This window comes from Bactrocera tryoni, chromosome 5, assembly GCF_016617805.1.
Source record: "Bactrocera tryoni isolate S06 chromosome 5, CSIRO_BtryS06_freeze2, whole genome shotgun sequence".
NCBI lineage: Eukaryota > Metazoa > Arthropoda > Insecta > Diptera > Tephritidae > Bactrocera > Bactrocera tryoni.
Window position 1 is genome coordinate 76,587,235 of NC_052503.1, and position 13,528 is coordinate 76,600,762.

Genomic DNA, 13,528 nt, shown 5'->3' on the forward strand with positions numbered 1-13,528 from the left:
TGTTTACAATTTTGAATATTAGTTTCATCACGGCTGCTTCTTATAGATTTGGATATCAAGCCTTTTTTTAATTTGAGCGAAATCTTATAGATCCCTGGAGTCAGTGGAGCTCTTAACTCGTTTCCATAACTCAGCTTGAAAGATGTGTCTATTTAACGGGTAGATATTATGAAATAGGGATTGAGACTCAACTCATTCTAAGCTATTCATAGTCTCTACTATAGTCTCAGGTATTGAAGTCAGAGCAGTTCTTAGCTAACTAGTTTTTATATCTAAACCAGAAGATGCGACGTCTTAAGGAGGTAGGTCCATATTTTATGGATTGGGACTCAATTAGTGACCTCCTATAGCCTCGAATATGAAGCCGTTTATTAAATTGTTCGGAATCTTGTCGAAACTTGGACTGAGTGGAGTTCTAACTCGTTTGAATACCGAAACTTTGAAGATGCGACGCTTACGACGTTGTAACGAGTTATATATTATTAAATAAGGATTGGGCTCTACTCAGTTAACCTCTCCTATAATATTAGATATGAAGTTTTTTTTTTAATTAAGCGGAATTTAGTCGATCTTCGGAATCAGAGAAGCCTCTAACTCGTTTGTATAATCGAACATTGAGGATATGACGTTGGGGCTCAACTCAGTTAACCTCTTCATTGAATCCTATAGTCTTGGATTTGAAGTCATTTATTAAATCAAGCGGAATCTTGTCGATCCCATGATTCAGAGGAGCCCCAAACTCGTTAATATACCCGAGCAATGAGGATGGGATGTTTTAACGAGTTAGGTATGATAAAATAGTGATTAAGGTTCAACTCATCTAACCTGCTCATTGCTTCCTAAAGTCTGGATACGAAGACTCATATGGAATTGAACGAAATCTTGACGATCTCTGGAGTCAGTGGAGCCCTTGAGGATGGGACGTTTTAACGAGGTAGTTCTGATAAAAAAGATTGGGCCTTTTGTTGAATGGAGTGGCATCTTGCCGATCTTTGAAGTCGGTGAAATCCTTAACTCGTTTGTATACCTAAGACTTGAGGATGTGACGTGTCAATGAGGTAGATATGATAAAATAAAATAGGGATTGGCGCTCAACTCAGCTAACCTTAATGTAATAAGTTCGTATGCCCCTTAAGACTTTCTTGAAATTTCTCATTTTCAGCTCTCTCTTTTTCTGCTTACAGCAGCGTACAAAACGCGTAACAGATACTGAATAACAGATACTGATACCAGAGAGAGCGCAGAACTGTAGCGCTGATGTCAACAAAGCCAATAAATGCACAGCCGAGCTTGCTCCATAGCGCCAATCTATGTATAACATGGATCACACGAAAGCGCACAAAAGTAGTGCAGACAGCGCAGCGCCTACTTTGGACTTCGCTCTCTCAGATCTGCCAAGTCGCTGCGCGCCATGCTTTACAGCTGTGTGACACTGCCTGACTGCCGCCTTGCCCGCTGGCGCGTCTGCACAGCTGTGCCTGCGACCTGCGCTCCGTTTATGGATGTGAAAGATACATGAAACCTATATTTTTGTTAAAGCTTCAACTTTGGCGCTGATTTCGGTGTTTGGTTGCTTGGTTTTTGGCTAGCATTACGAACGTTGCTGCTGTTGTTGCCACCACACACACACACAATCAATGCGCGATTTGATTTTTACTTATTTATTGTCCCACTGTGACCGAAGCGAATGCGAAACCACATGTGAAAATCAAAGCAAAAACAATAACAAAAGCATAGGCAATTACAACAACAGCAAACACTGCACATACGTTGGTGCCAAGCAGTGGCGGCCGCACTGGTTGTGGCGGCTCTTTGGCGCTGCTCGCCTTTGTCGCCGCAGCAGCTGTGCGCTTCGCGTCGCACTGTTGGGCTATGCTTGGCTTTGTGCTTTCAAGGCAGCCACACAGCCGACTGGCCATCAGTCGTTCGGTGTTGATTACCGTGTGCGGTACGTTGTCTACTCCAACCTACCAACCAGTTGGCGTGTCGTGTTTTGGCTTTCGAAGCGCAACGAATGCTGTTGACTTGTGACTCCGAGGCAAATTAACGTATTAAAAATCGAAATAAAAGTTTAGAAAGAAGTGATTCCGTTTGGAAATTGGAAATCGCTGTTGCTGCCACAACAACGTCGTTGTGGAATTGATAACAGTGCAATAGAAATCGCAGAAACACATAAATCGCCAACCATTAACGCATACGACGTCAAAGCGCGTCATTGTTTTTTGTTGTTGCTGGCGTCTACGTCGCGTTAAATCAATCAACAGGTGGGTTGCTATTGCAAAATACAGACGTACTCACATATAACGTTGCACGTATGTGCTTAAGGTGGCCTGCGCGCTGTACGTGCTAGTGCTGTTTAGCTGTTGTTGTTGTTGTTTTGGCATATTGCGTGCAATTTACGTGGGAAACGCAAACTTTGGCGAAACTTCCGGCTAAGGCAATCGATGGCGTTTGTTTTTTTAGCTGGCTTATCGCTTTTATTTCGACCACTAACGTGCCATACGTGTTGATTTATGAGGCGAGCGCTTTTCAGCGCTTTTGTTGCTGGTTCGCGTATCGCTCGTTTGCACTTTGGCACTGCCTTTGTTGGCCAGACCAAACGTATGTGCAACGTCTCGGCTACCTTTTTTGGCTACGAAACTAAAACACTCAGCCATACCGCAATAGAAGAGGCGAAATGTATGTGGCAACGCTGGAGCAACACGCGCGGCAGCGGAAGCCAACACACAACAAACAATAAACCACAAATTTTGTGCGCTGACTGCTTAAAGCCAGCCGTGTTTTGGTTTTATTTTAGTTTTGTTTTGTTTGCTGCAGCTTTTACTCATGTTAGCGTTTTCAAATAATTTCGTATCATTTCTGAGAAAATAATTGCTCCAGACATCAACTACAACTTTCAAGCAGTCATTGGCTTCAAAAAGTAACCTAGCAGTTAATTATAAAGACGAGTGTTTTTATAAGTATGTTATATGTATGTTTAGAGTGGCTACCGCACAGTGTGTAGAAATGCAAATTGAAACTACTATACAAAACCCTTCACAAGTACAAATAATTCTATACAAACATTTGATTTGGCTCGTACAGTTTGTATGACAGCTATATGCTAGAGTAGACCAAACTGAACGATTTCTTCACAGGTTATTTTATTGCTTAGAGTAAAAGCCTATGTAAAATTTTGAGAATATATTTTGACAAATAAAAAAGTTTTTCATACATGGACTTAATTTTGATCGTTCACTTCGTATGGCAGCCAAATGCTATAGTAGACCAATCTGAACAATTTCTTTCGAGATTATTTAGTTTCTTGTGACAACAATTTGTGTGAAATTGCGAGAACATTAAAAAAGTTTTCTTAAGAGAACTTGAATTTTATCGTTCGGTTTGTATGGCAGCTATATGCAATAGTAGACCGATCCCAACAATTTCTTCAGATATTATAGAGTTGCTTTTGGCAATAATCTGTGGTAAATTTCGTGAAGGTATGTCGTCAAATAAAACTCATTTCCATACAAGTACTCGATTTTATCAATCAGTTTATATGACAGTTATACTGTGGGCAAAAAGTAGTAAGACTTTTTAATTTGAATTTCACTCGAAAATCCATTTGTTGGAATATTTTTTTCTAGGGTGGTATGACTGTCAGTGATATCTGTGTCAAATGTCACATCAAAATAATCATTAGTGCTTAGTGTACGCCTGTCTTTCTGAACTACATAAAATCTAATCGGCGATTTTTACGATGAGTGATATTGTTCAACAAAGTAGTTCCATTAAATTTTGTGTGGAATCAAATTTCTGGTGCCGAAACGTTCATAATTTTGGAAAAAACCATCAGTGATAATTGTTTATCGCGAGCAGGTGTTTTTGATTAGTACAAATTATTCAAAGAGGGTCGAGAAAGCATTGACGATGAACTACGTACAGGCCGCCTATCAACATCAACTAATGATGAACACGTCAATAATATAAAGGAATTGGTACTTGATATACGACAATTAACAGTCAGAGAGCCCACTGGTATCGTTGGAATATCGAAGGAATCAGTGAAAACCATTTTAAAGGATCATTTGGGCCTAAGAAAAGTAAAAGCACGATTACTTCCAAAATAACTCAATTTTTTCGAAAAAGTGTGACGAGTTTAACGTCTTTGTAGTAATCTTTTCCGATTACAAGCATGTCATGAAACGTATTATTACTGACGATGAGTTTGGATCTATGCTTACGACCCGAAAACGGACGATAAATCGGCCGAATATCGTGACAAAAGTGAGCCAAAGCCTAAAACGTCACGGTAAGGCAAAAATCAAGGTTATGTAGGAAGTTTTCCTCGATTATGGTGGTGTGGTGTACTCCAATATTCCTTTCCATCAGCCAAACTGTCAACGAGGAAACCGTTTTGAGTCAATTGAAGCCATTAAACGTGAATCGCTAAGCGCGTTGGAGGCTCCTCCGGACATTGACTTCAACAACTGTTTCACGGTTAAGAAAAAAGTTGACACAAGTGTATTGGTGTCAAGTACCCCTTGGATGGATATTACATTAACAGCGGTTACTTTGAAGGGGATTATTTTGGGGAGGATTACTTTAAATTAAGAGTTTTAAAATTATCAACAAATTCGTACTACTTTTTGCTCATAGTAGTATGCTTTGGTGGTCCGATATCAAGAGTTCCGATAAATGAGTAGCTCCTGGGTGAGAAAAGAACTTGTGCAAACTTTCAGATCGATATCTCAAAAACTGAAGAACTAGTGCACGTATATACAGACAGACGTGAGGGTGTCCGACTGTTTTGGGTCCTGGTACCATACACATTATTCAAAGGGTGTTCGGAAGTATGAAGGTGTTTGCTTAAGCCCTTAATTATAACATGAGGAAGCTTGTAGAGGCATGCATACATTTCTCATCGAGTAAACATATGAACGATAGATCTTGTTTATAAAATAACTGTCGTTTGTCTGATGTATAGCTGAATACCCTACCTACTTACTCTACTAGTATCCCTAGCTTTTGAAAAACATATTTATTTGCGGAAATTTTCGCTTTGAAGTTGAACGATTTGTTAACGTTGTGCAGGTTTCAGTCTTTCCATGATGAAATGCCAAACAACACTAAATAAAAGTAACATAAAAAATTCACACAACTCACGTGGGATCTGTAAAAAGGCTATTAGGGGATTACATGGGCTTACGGGATTCAAAAATCGAACTTTTTTAAGTCTTATTAAATTCTATAACACTTCCTAAATATTGTTCTTAATTTTCAAGTTGATCCGAATAATAGTTTCGGGGATACAGAAAAGAAGAACTTGTGCGTTTGAGGCTAGCTAGGCTAAGTACGCCGTCTTTAAAGGCGTTTTTCTCGAAACTGTGTTTTTTGAAGTCAGTTGGCTAGACTTTTTGAGAACTACTCAACCGATCTTCATGAAATTTTACAGAGGTTTTTGAGATACAACTGTTAAAGGCTTGGACGAAGGATTTTTTTTCGATCACAACTATTTGAAAATAAAAATGTCAGGAAATTTTCAGTTTTTTGTAAAAATGTCTGCCAAAATCGAATTTTCAGTTTTTTTCCTTCGTCCAAGTTCTAAGTTAAGCATTTTTTTACTTTAGATGATCATGTAAGGAGTGTTTTCGAGGGGTCACCGGAAATAGCATTGCAATGGCCGAGTTTAAAATACTTTTGTTTCTAAAAAATTCACAATTTCTTTGTTAATAGTATATGTTTATAACAATCAAAAATTCTAATAAAAATTTCATTTTTTATATGAAAAAAAAAATTTGAAAAAAGGCTGGTTACCCGAGGAAACCCGTGTAACCCCTCAAAAAAGTACCTTTACTTGGATCACTCGTTAGTAAGACAAGTGCAGCATTAAGTAACCATTGCTTTATAATTTGAAACGATTTTTGTTTTAATAATTAAAAGAAATCGCAAATATTGCTACAAACTTCCGCTTCAGACCCACTGTGCTTGCGGCCGCCTGCTGATGGTTGACTGCCACCCAAGCCACTAATATTTCTCAGTTTTAGTTTTCCTTTTAAATATATTATATGTGCTGACTAATAAGTTTTCTAAGCTGGCTATGCTATGATTTTTAGCGCTGTTGTTGTGCTTGTAGTTGTTAACCGGTTGCTTACAACGCTCTGTTTCGCCGCTAGATTTGCTCAAATATTACAAGCAGTTAACATTTCTATAAAAGTTTTATTGTTGGGGTAAATGTTGTTGGTAGTTGTATTTACATTTGTTGTTGTTGTGATTATAGTTGATGTTGTTGTGGTTTTATTTGTTGTTGTTGCATTGTTATCTCCATTTGCCGCTGTTTTATACGCAACGCTGCACCAACAAAACATATCAGCTGCGCCAACGCCAACGCAACATGGGTGACTGCGCGCAACGACTGCCATACGAGGCTCGCCGAAGTGCGGAATCAATAATAAGCGACTTGGTGTGTCTTCGAGACACACTTAGTGTGGAGCGATGCGTGCCGCGGCTGCATTGCGACCGTTTAAATTGGTGATATAACGAGACAGTCGAGCGTCGGCGCTAGCAAACGGCTCCCATTTGGTAATCGAAAGCGTGTGCGCTCACGTGTTTAACGTTTTATTTTGGCGATATTTCGTTAACTGTTTGTGTGAGCTATGTATGTATGTGTGTATTACTTTCGACATGGTTGATGCGCATGCGCGCATGTCATTTCTTAAGTTTTCGCTTTTGTTTCATAATCGCTTGTGGTAACGCCGGCGTTCCGCTTAAGAAATTGACAATTAAAAATGTTTATTTTCACAAACCGCTCGTTTATTGAGACATATAACTGTGTGTGTGTGTATGTTTGTTGACATATAAGAGATATGCGCTACTTGCAGCGTCGTAAGTTAAGCCATGTAGTTGGCCAATGGCGGAGTCAACAAAAAGCTGCGCACAAATACGTACAACCAAAAAAATATACATACAGACAGTATCATACACACACAGCCTATTGAATTTGCATTTGTTGCGTTAATTAAATTTCGCAGTGTGCAGTGCGTCACAAAGCCATGGCGAGGCACCAACGGCGTATCATCATCCGGCACTTAGCTGGTTAACGAGATATTTAGACTATGAAACTGCAGCCAAACAGTTCGCTCATGATATGTATGGGTACAGGTGTGTGATATGCATGCCCGCATGTACATACTATGTGTGCGTGCGCGTATTTGTGTGAATGCCGCTCATTCATTATCAAAAACACCATCTGCGCGAAATGATAGCCGTGGAAAAGTGCATACAACGGCGATAAAACGCCAGGCGCAATGCCAAAGCGGCCGAGAAAAAATCACAAAACAGCGCTGGTAACAGCTTCATTAGCCGTTGACTGCAGCGCGCAGTAAAAATTGCTAAAATAAAAATAACTCTCGAAATCAACCAAAGCAACTTGAAAACCTGCGAGCATATTAAGTGCGAAACATGCTGCTTGTAGGAGCAGATAACGCAGCGTTGGCAACGTGTGAGATAATAACAAGAAGAAATGTTAGCTTCGACTACAACTATGCTATAATACCCTACACGGTGCATTTATTATAGCAAAGAAGGGTATACAAGATTTTTTCTTGATTTTAATCGTTCAGTTTGTATGACAGGTATATGCTATAGTGAACCGATCTGAATTATTTCTTTGGAGATTATAGATTTATCTTGGAAAAAAAGATGTGCCAAATTTCGTGAAGATATCTCTTGAAATAAAACAGTTTTTCTTACAACAGCTTGACTTGGATCGTTCAGTTTGTATGGCAGCTATATGCTATAGTGGTTCGATGTTGACGGTTCCTTCAGCAATATAGCCTATAGTTGAGAAAAGGACATTTGCAGAAAATCAGATCGATATCTCGAAAACTGAGGAACTAGTTCGCATATGTTCAGACAGACGTAAGGAGAGACAGACAGGACATGGTTAAATCGACTCAGCTCCTTGCGCTGATCATTTATATATATATTATGGTCTCCAGTGTGTCTTTCTGGGTGTTATAAACTAGGTGGCAAACTTTATATAATATGTATAGGGCATAAAAACACGCGCAACATGAGAACAACAACAAGCCATAGACGTAGCAGCTCATCACATTGCCAAAATAAGATCAAAAGCGTCTAAAGTTTGTATATAAATATATATATGTATATATTTATAGTAGTATATCATGCCCCTAAAAATTAGTCCAGTTTGTTTTCATATCATCACCCTGCTTCCTTTGCTCGTGGTTGCCGTTGTTGCTGTTGCACTGCTGCTTGTATTCACGACGCTTGCTTTGGCGCTTTGGCACTTTCCGGCTTTTGTTTGCATTTAATTAACCTCAAACTGCATGACACAAACGCCAGACGCGAATTCGGCACAACCGCGCCGTCGCCGAAATAAATTATGCATTTGAGTGTGGAAAAAAGACTAACGAGCAAAAGGCAACGGCACAGCGCTTAATTGAATTCAGCGCGATTTGATACAACTCAAGCAGCGGCTAACAGTCTAAGCAATCCGCAAGCTGCGCAGTCGGACACAGCGCTGACGAAAATCTCACAGTAATTGCAGATGAGAGAAGAACACGAATAAACAGCCATGCACAGTGGAAATACATAGAGACAAAGCGCGCATGCGCTAGCTTATGAGTTAATGGCGTTCATAGCAAGGATTCAAGTGAATTACTTAACTCAGCTGCAGCGTCTCATATATTAAACTAACTAACTTTGCCAGAATTATAATTTTATGTCTTCTGCGTGTGTACGTGTGTGTGTGCCACTCAGTGCAGTGTTGGCGCAATCAATGACTTGATTAACTAACAAACGAAATTTTCATGGTCCATAAAGCGATTGAGCAAAAAAAAGCAAAAAACAACAACAACAAAGGCAACAATAACAACAGCAAAAATACAACAACAAATTCAACAATAACAATAAACGCAGCGAATTTCGTGACAAAAATATATAATGAGTCTGTCTGTAAGAATTGCTTAATATGAACTTGAGCTCTTTTAGCGCACAAGTTTCGCTTCAATAACTTTTGAATTAATATTTTCGTAATAGTTTTTGTTGTTCGATATTTTTGCATTCAAACTGGTGTAATTAGTGTTTTGAAGTTCATTACACTGGTGTGTTGGACCGTAGAAGGCATGCAAGCCCACAAAGCAATAAAAGAAATTGCATGTCTTGTAAGCGTTATTGGTAATGAAAGTCATTAAAATTGCTTGCGTGCATGTCATGTGGGTGTTTCGTCAGCGATGCGGCAAAAAAAAACACAAGAAAAATAAAAAATAAAAAGAAATAGAAAAAGTAATATAAAAGAAATTAATAAAAGCAGTGAAATGCTGTTTGGCTCCTAATTTGCTGTTAATTGAGACATTTTGGTAACGAAAAATTGTTCTACGAAACCTGTAACCGGTACTGTAGCTTTTGGTTAATGAAAGCATTAATGCTATTTACTGTATTTGTATACTGAACAAGATATATTACTATATTTGCTATATACAAGTATGTAGTCTAACAGCCAGTAGAAAATATTGGAGCATATACGAGTATAATATATATATATATATATATAATGATCAGCGTAATGAGCTGTGTGATATAGCCTTTTTTGTTTGCCTGTCCTTTTGGACACTCAGTTTTTAAGTTATCGTTCCAAAATTTTGTGCATGCGCTTTTCTCATCAAGGAGTTGCTTATTTGTCCGAACTGTCGATACCGGACAACTATAGCATATAGCTGCCATACAAACTGCACAATCAAAAGAAAGTCTATATAAGTAAAACTTTTTTATTTGATGGGATATCTTCATGAAATTAAACATGAAGTATTACCCAACAGAGTGCAATAATAAGTGAAGGAATTTTTCCTATCGGACCATTATAACATGTAGCTGCCATAAAAACTAAACGCTAAAAATTAAGTACTTATAGGAAAAAAATTTACATTTTGCAAGATATTTTCATGAAATTTCGCAAGCATTATAGTGCAAAACTATACTATAAAATCTGAAGAAATTTTTCTGATCGGATTACTATAGCACATAGCTGCCATACAAACTGAACGCTCTAAATTAAGTTTTTGTATGAAAAATTTATTTATTTGTTGAGCTATCTTCACGAATTTTAGCATAGATTATTTTCCAAGACAACTGTATATACTACAAGGAAATGCTTCAGATCGGATCACTATAGCATATAGCTGCCATACAAACTGAATGCTCAAGATCAAGAAAAAGTTGTTTTAAAACCCTTTTATGCTATAAGAAATGCAACTGTGAAGGGTATAAAGTCTCAGTGCAATATGTTTTGTTATTTTTGCTTTTTTTAGCAATATATTTTCTAATCTTAAATGACTAAAATATAGAAAATCATGCACACAACACACTTTTGTTGTATGCTCGTATATGCATTTGTGGAGAAAAACACGATCATTTTCAATTATGTATATATTAAACTTACAAATATGCATATATAATACATATATTTATGTGTATTTATATAACATATTCATGCCAGTTGTGTTACGCAACGTATAGTATAGTACATAAACTTATTATACCATATTTAATTGCATTTAGTATCAACACAGGAACCGCTTGAAATTGCGTTTAATGAAAACTTCCGTTTCCAAAGTAAATGCAGTGGAAAGTTTACTTGCGCATTAATTGCAAATATAAATATTAAAATAAAGGAAGTAAAAACAAAAAATAATAGCTACAATTTGCTTATTTTACTAATTGACTTTTTATTATAACAAACAATGGCTGATAAGTGCGATTATGCAGCTTGGATTTATGCGCGTTAGTTTTTGTTGTAAAAATAATGATACTGAAAAGGATGTTACAAATCAAAAAATCATAATACGTATGCAGCAAAGATAGTGGTGAATATATTTGGGGGTTTTGGAAGCCAACTTGAAAAAAATTAGTTTGAAGTAGGATCAATATTAAAAATATGTTGAAGGGAAAAATCACCCAGAGATTCCAGGTCCGCTTCCAAGTACCACAAATTGTAAATTTCGTAACCTTCTAAGTCCACTTCTGATAAAAGTTAGTGACTTTCTGTGGTCCAAGTACCCCAAATGTAACCTTCTGGATCCGCTGCTGATAAAATATTCTGACTTTTTATGGTCCAAGTTCCCCAAATTGTAAATTTCGTAATCTCTATAGTGATACTAAATTATTACTGTTTCTAACTGGATTTATTTCATACTACTTAAGTGTGAAAAAAGCATAATTTTCGGCATTATTGTCTGTAAGAGCTTTTGATAAGCCTTCGGCTAGTGCAGTAACTGTAAGTGACACGAATATGCGAATTTTTACACACAAAAATTTTATTTTTTTCACTTTTAAGCTAACCACTTCCTTACATACATACATAAATACACACATAAGTTTGATTGGTAACTTCATTTCGCAAATTTATGGTTAAAATATAATTTGCAGCCGCATTCAATGGCAGTACACACACGTACACATACATACATATTTATGCATTATCACGCTTGTTCTACTTTACGCTGTTAGATTATATGACTTTTAAGGCATAATTAAGGCAGCGCTGTCGCTTGTGAAATCCTTAATTAACTAGCTACAACAAAGCTTACAAACGTGTGCGTGCAGCTACAAAAGTAGAGCTGATGACACCGTTGATATCCACGGATTACTTAAGCAATCGCACAAAGTCACATTCATACATACGCATCATGTTAATGCATACATACATACGAAAGCCTAAACATAAATATACATACATACACACATACATATACTTATATTCATATATCTATTATACCAATTGTCTGAGAACTGAAATAATGACCCAGCAAAGTTTGACTGAAAGAAAAAAAGTGTACGCGTATCAACGGAGCTGCGCACAAAAAACGCCGTCAAAGTCAATTAAAGCGGACAAAAGCCCGAACATCGAGCACCGCAAAGTGAAGTAACATTCAGAAAAGGCAAAAAGTGGCAGAACACACAAGCGGGCAATGGTTTATATATGTATACAATGTACGTTAGTGTTAGTACCGGAAATCGGGTTTCATGATTTTCGGAATTTTCAAGTTCGGGATTTTAGATTTACACTTTTTTTAATATGATTTTCATATTGAGCTAGAGTTTTTCGAAGTACCGAATTTTTTATTTTCGTGATTTTAGAATTCGGAATTTTGAAATTTCGGGATTTTGGATTTCGGGTATTATACTTGGGGATCTTGGATTTTGGGATTAACATACTGGACAATGTGCGTTAGCATTTGTTAGTACCGAAGATCGGGGTTTTCCGGGCTTCTAAATTCGGGTTTTTAGATTTCGGGCTTACATTTTTTTATAATATTTTTAAGTTGAGATAGAAGTATTTCAAAATATGGAAAAACGGAGTTTTCGATTTTCGGGATTTCAGATTTCAAAATTAGAAATTTCTGGATTTAAAATATTGGGATTTGAAATCTCAGGATTTTGTGATTTCGGGAATAAATTTTATTTTACAAATTTTCAAATTGACCTAAATTTTTCAGGTTTATAGACTTTGGGATTAGAATTATGTTTCATAATACTTTCAAATTAAGCTAGAATTTTGGTTTTCGAGATTTTTAAATTCGGGATTTTGGATTTGAGGTTTAAATTTTTTTAATAATATTTTCAAACTAAGCAAGAATTTTTTTGAAATACTGAAAAACGGTTTTCTTAATTTTCGGCATTTTAAAAATTTCAAAATCTAAACATCGGGATTTAAGTTTTCTGGAATTATATTTCAGGATTTTGGATTTCGGAATGTTAGATATCGGGATTTGTGCTTTCGGGATTGTACCGTGGTTTTAATAGAAAATACTAGCATCAACGGGATTAACCTAAACTTTCGGGACTTACTGCACATACGCATATATACATAAGTACATATTTATGTATGTATGTACATATATGTATGTATATGTATACTTGTATATATGTATAATATGAATGTATGTATGTGGCAACATTCAATTGCTGGTTGCAACCATTAACGCTGTGAGGATTGACGCGATAGCACGCAGCTTCGCACAGCAGCAGCTAAAAGCAGACACACATATATATGTATGTATGACAGCCTACTGTTGCTGGCACATAAATCACCGGCATGAAAAATATGTAATCTGTTTTTTCCACGGCACACAATTTCAATTTCGGCATAGGAAGCGTTCGACTGACTGGCATTGCTGAGAAATCATAAGAATCGTTTGGCTCAACGCTGACAGCGAGATTTAATTACAACAAAAATGATAGCAACGCAATGAAAGAGTCTGCGCCGTCAAATGCTTGCAATAAAAACGAAAGAAATATTTGTAACTGTTTGGTGTGGCATGAAGCGCACAGCGGAGGGCAGAGGAGGAATGACAGACAAAAGCGCAGAAATTGCACAAAAGCCTTGCGAAGAGTCACGGCCACTTAGACACTTGAGTAGCTGAGTATATTTTACTAGTTGATGTATATAAACACCCAAACACACAAATATATGTATATATAAGATATCTGTGTATACATATGTATATACTATATGGTATATATAACT

The 13,528-nt window shown here is 37.0% G+C and overlaps 2 protein-coding genes across 5 annotated transcripts in view; one reads left to right on the forward strand and one right to left on the reverse strand.

Moving 5' to 3' along the window:
- Positions 1-13,528, forward strand: part of LOC120778709 — a 62,448-nt gene that overhangs the window by 35,477 nt on the left and 13,443 nt on the right. Inside the window, exon 1 of one of the 4 annotated variants that reach the window (XM_040110671.1) lies at positions 1,920-2,264. The exons of 1 other annotated variant lie outside the window; for it this stretch is intronic. The gene's annotated coding sequence lies outside the window, so the exon portion shown is untranslated. Of the gene's footprint in view, positions 1-1,919; positions 2,265-2,845; positions 2,961-13,528 lie in introns of those variants that run through there. 2 more of the 4 variants (XM_040110673.1, XM_040110672.1) reach the window with 2 other exon arrangements.
- LOC120778707 overlaps positions 1-13,528 on the reverse strand; it is a 111,571-nt gene that overhangs the window by 24,748 nt on the left and 73,295 nt on the right. The gene's annotated exons all lie outside the window — the stretch shown is intronic.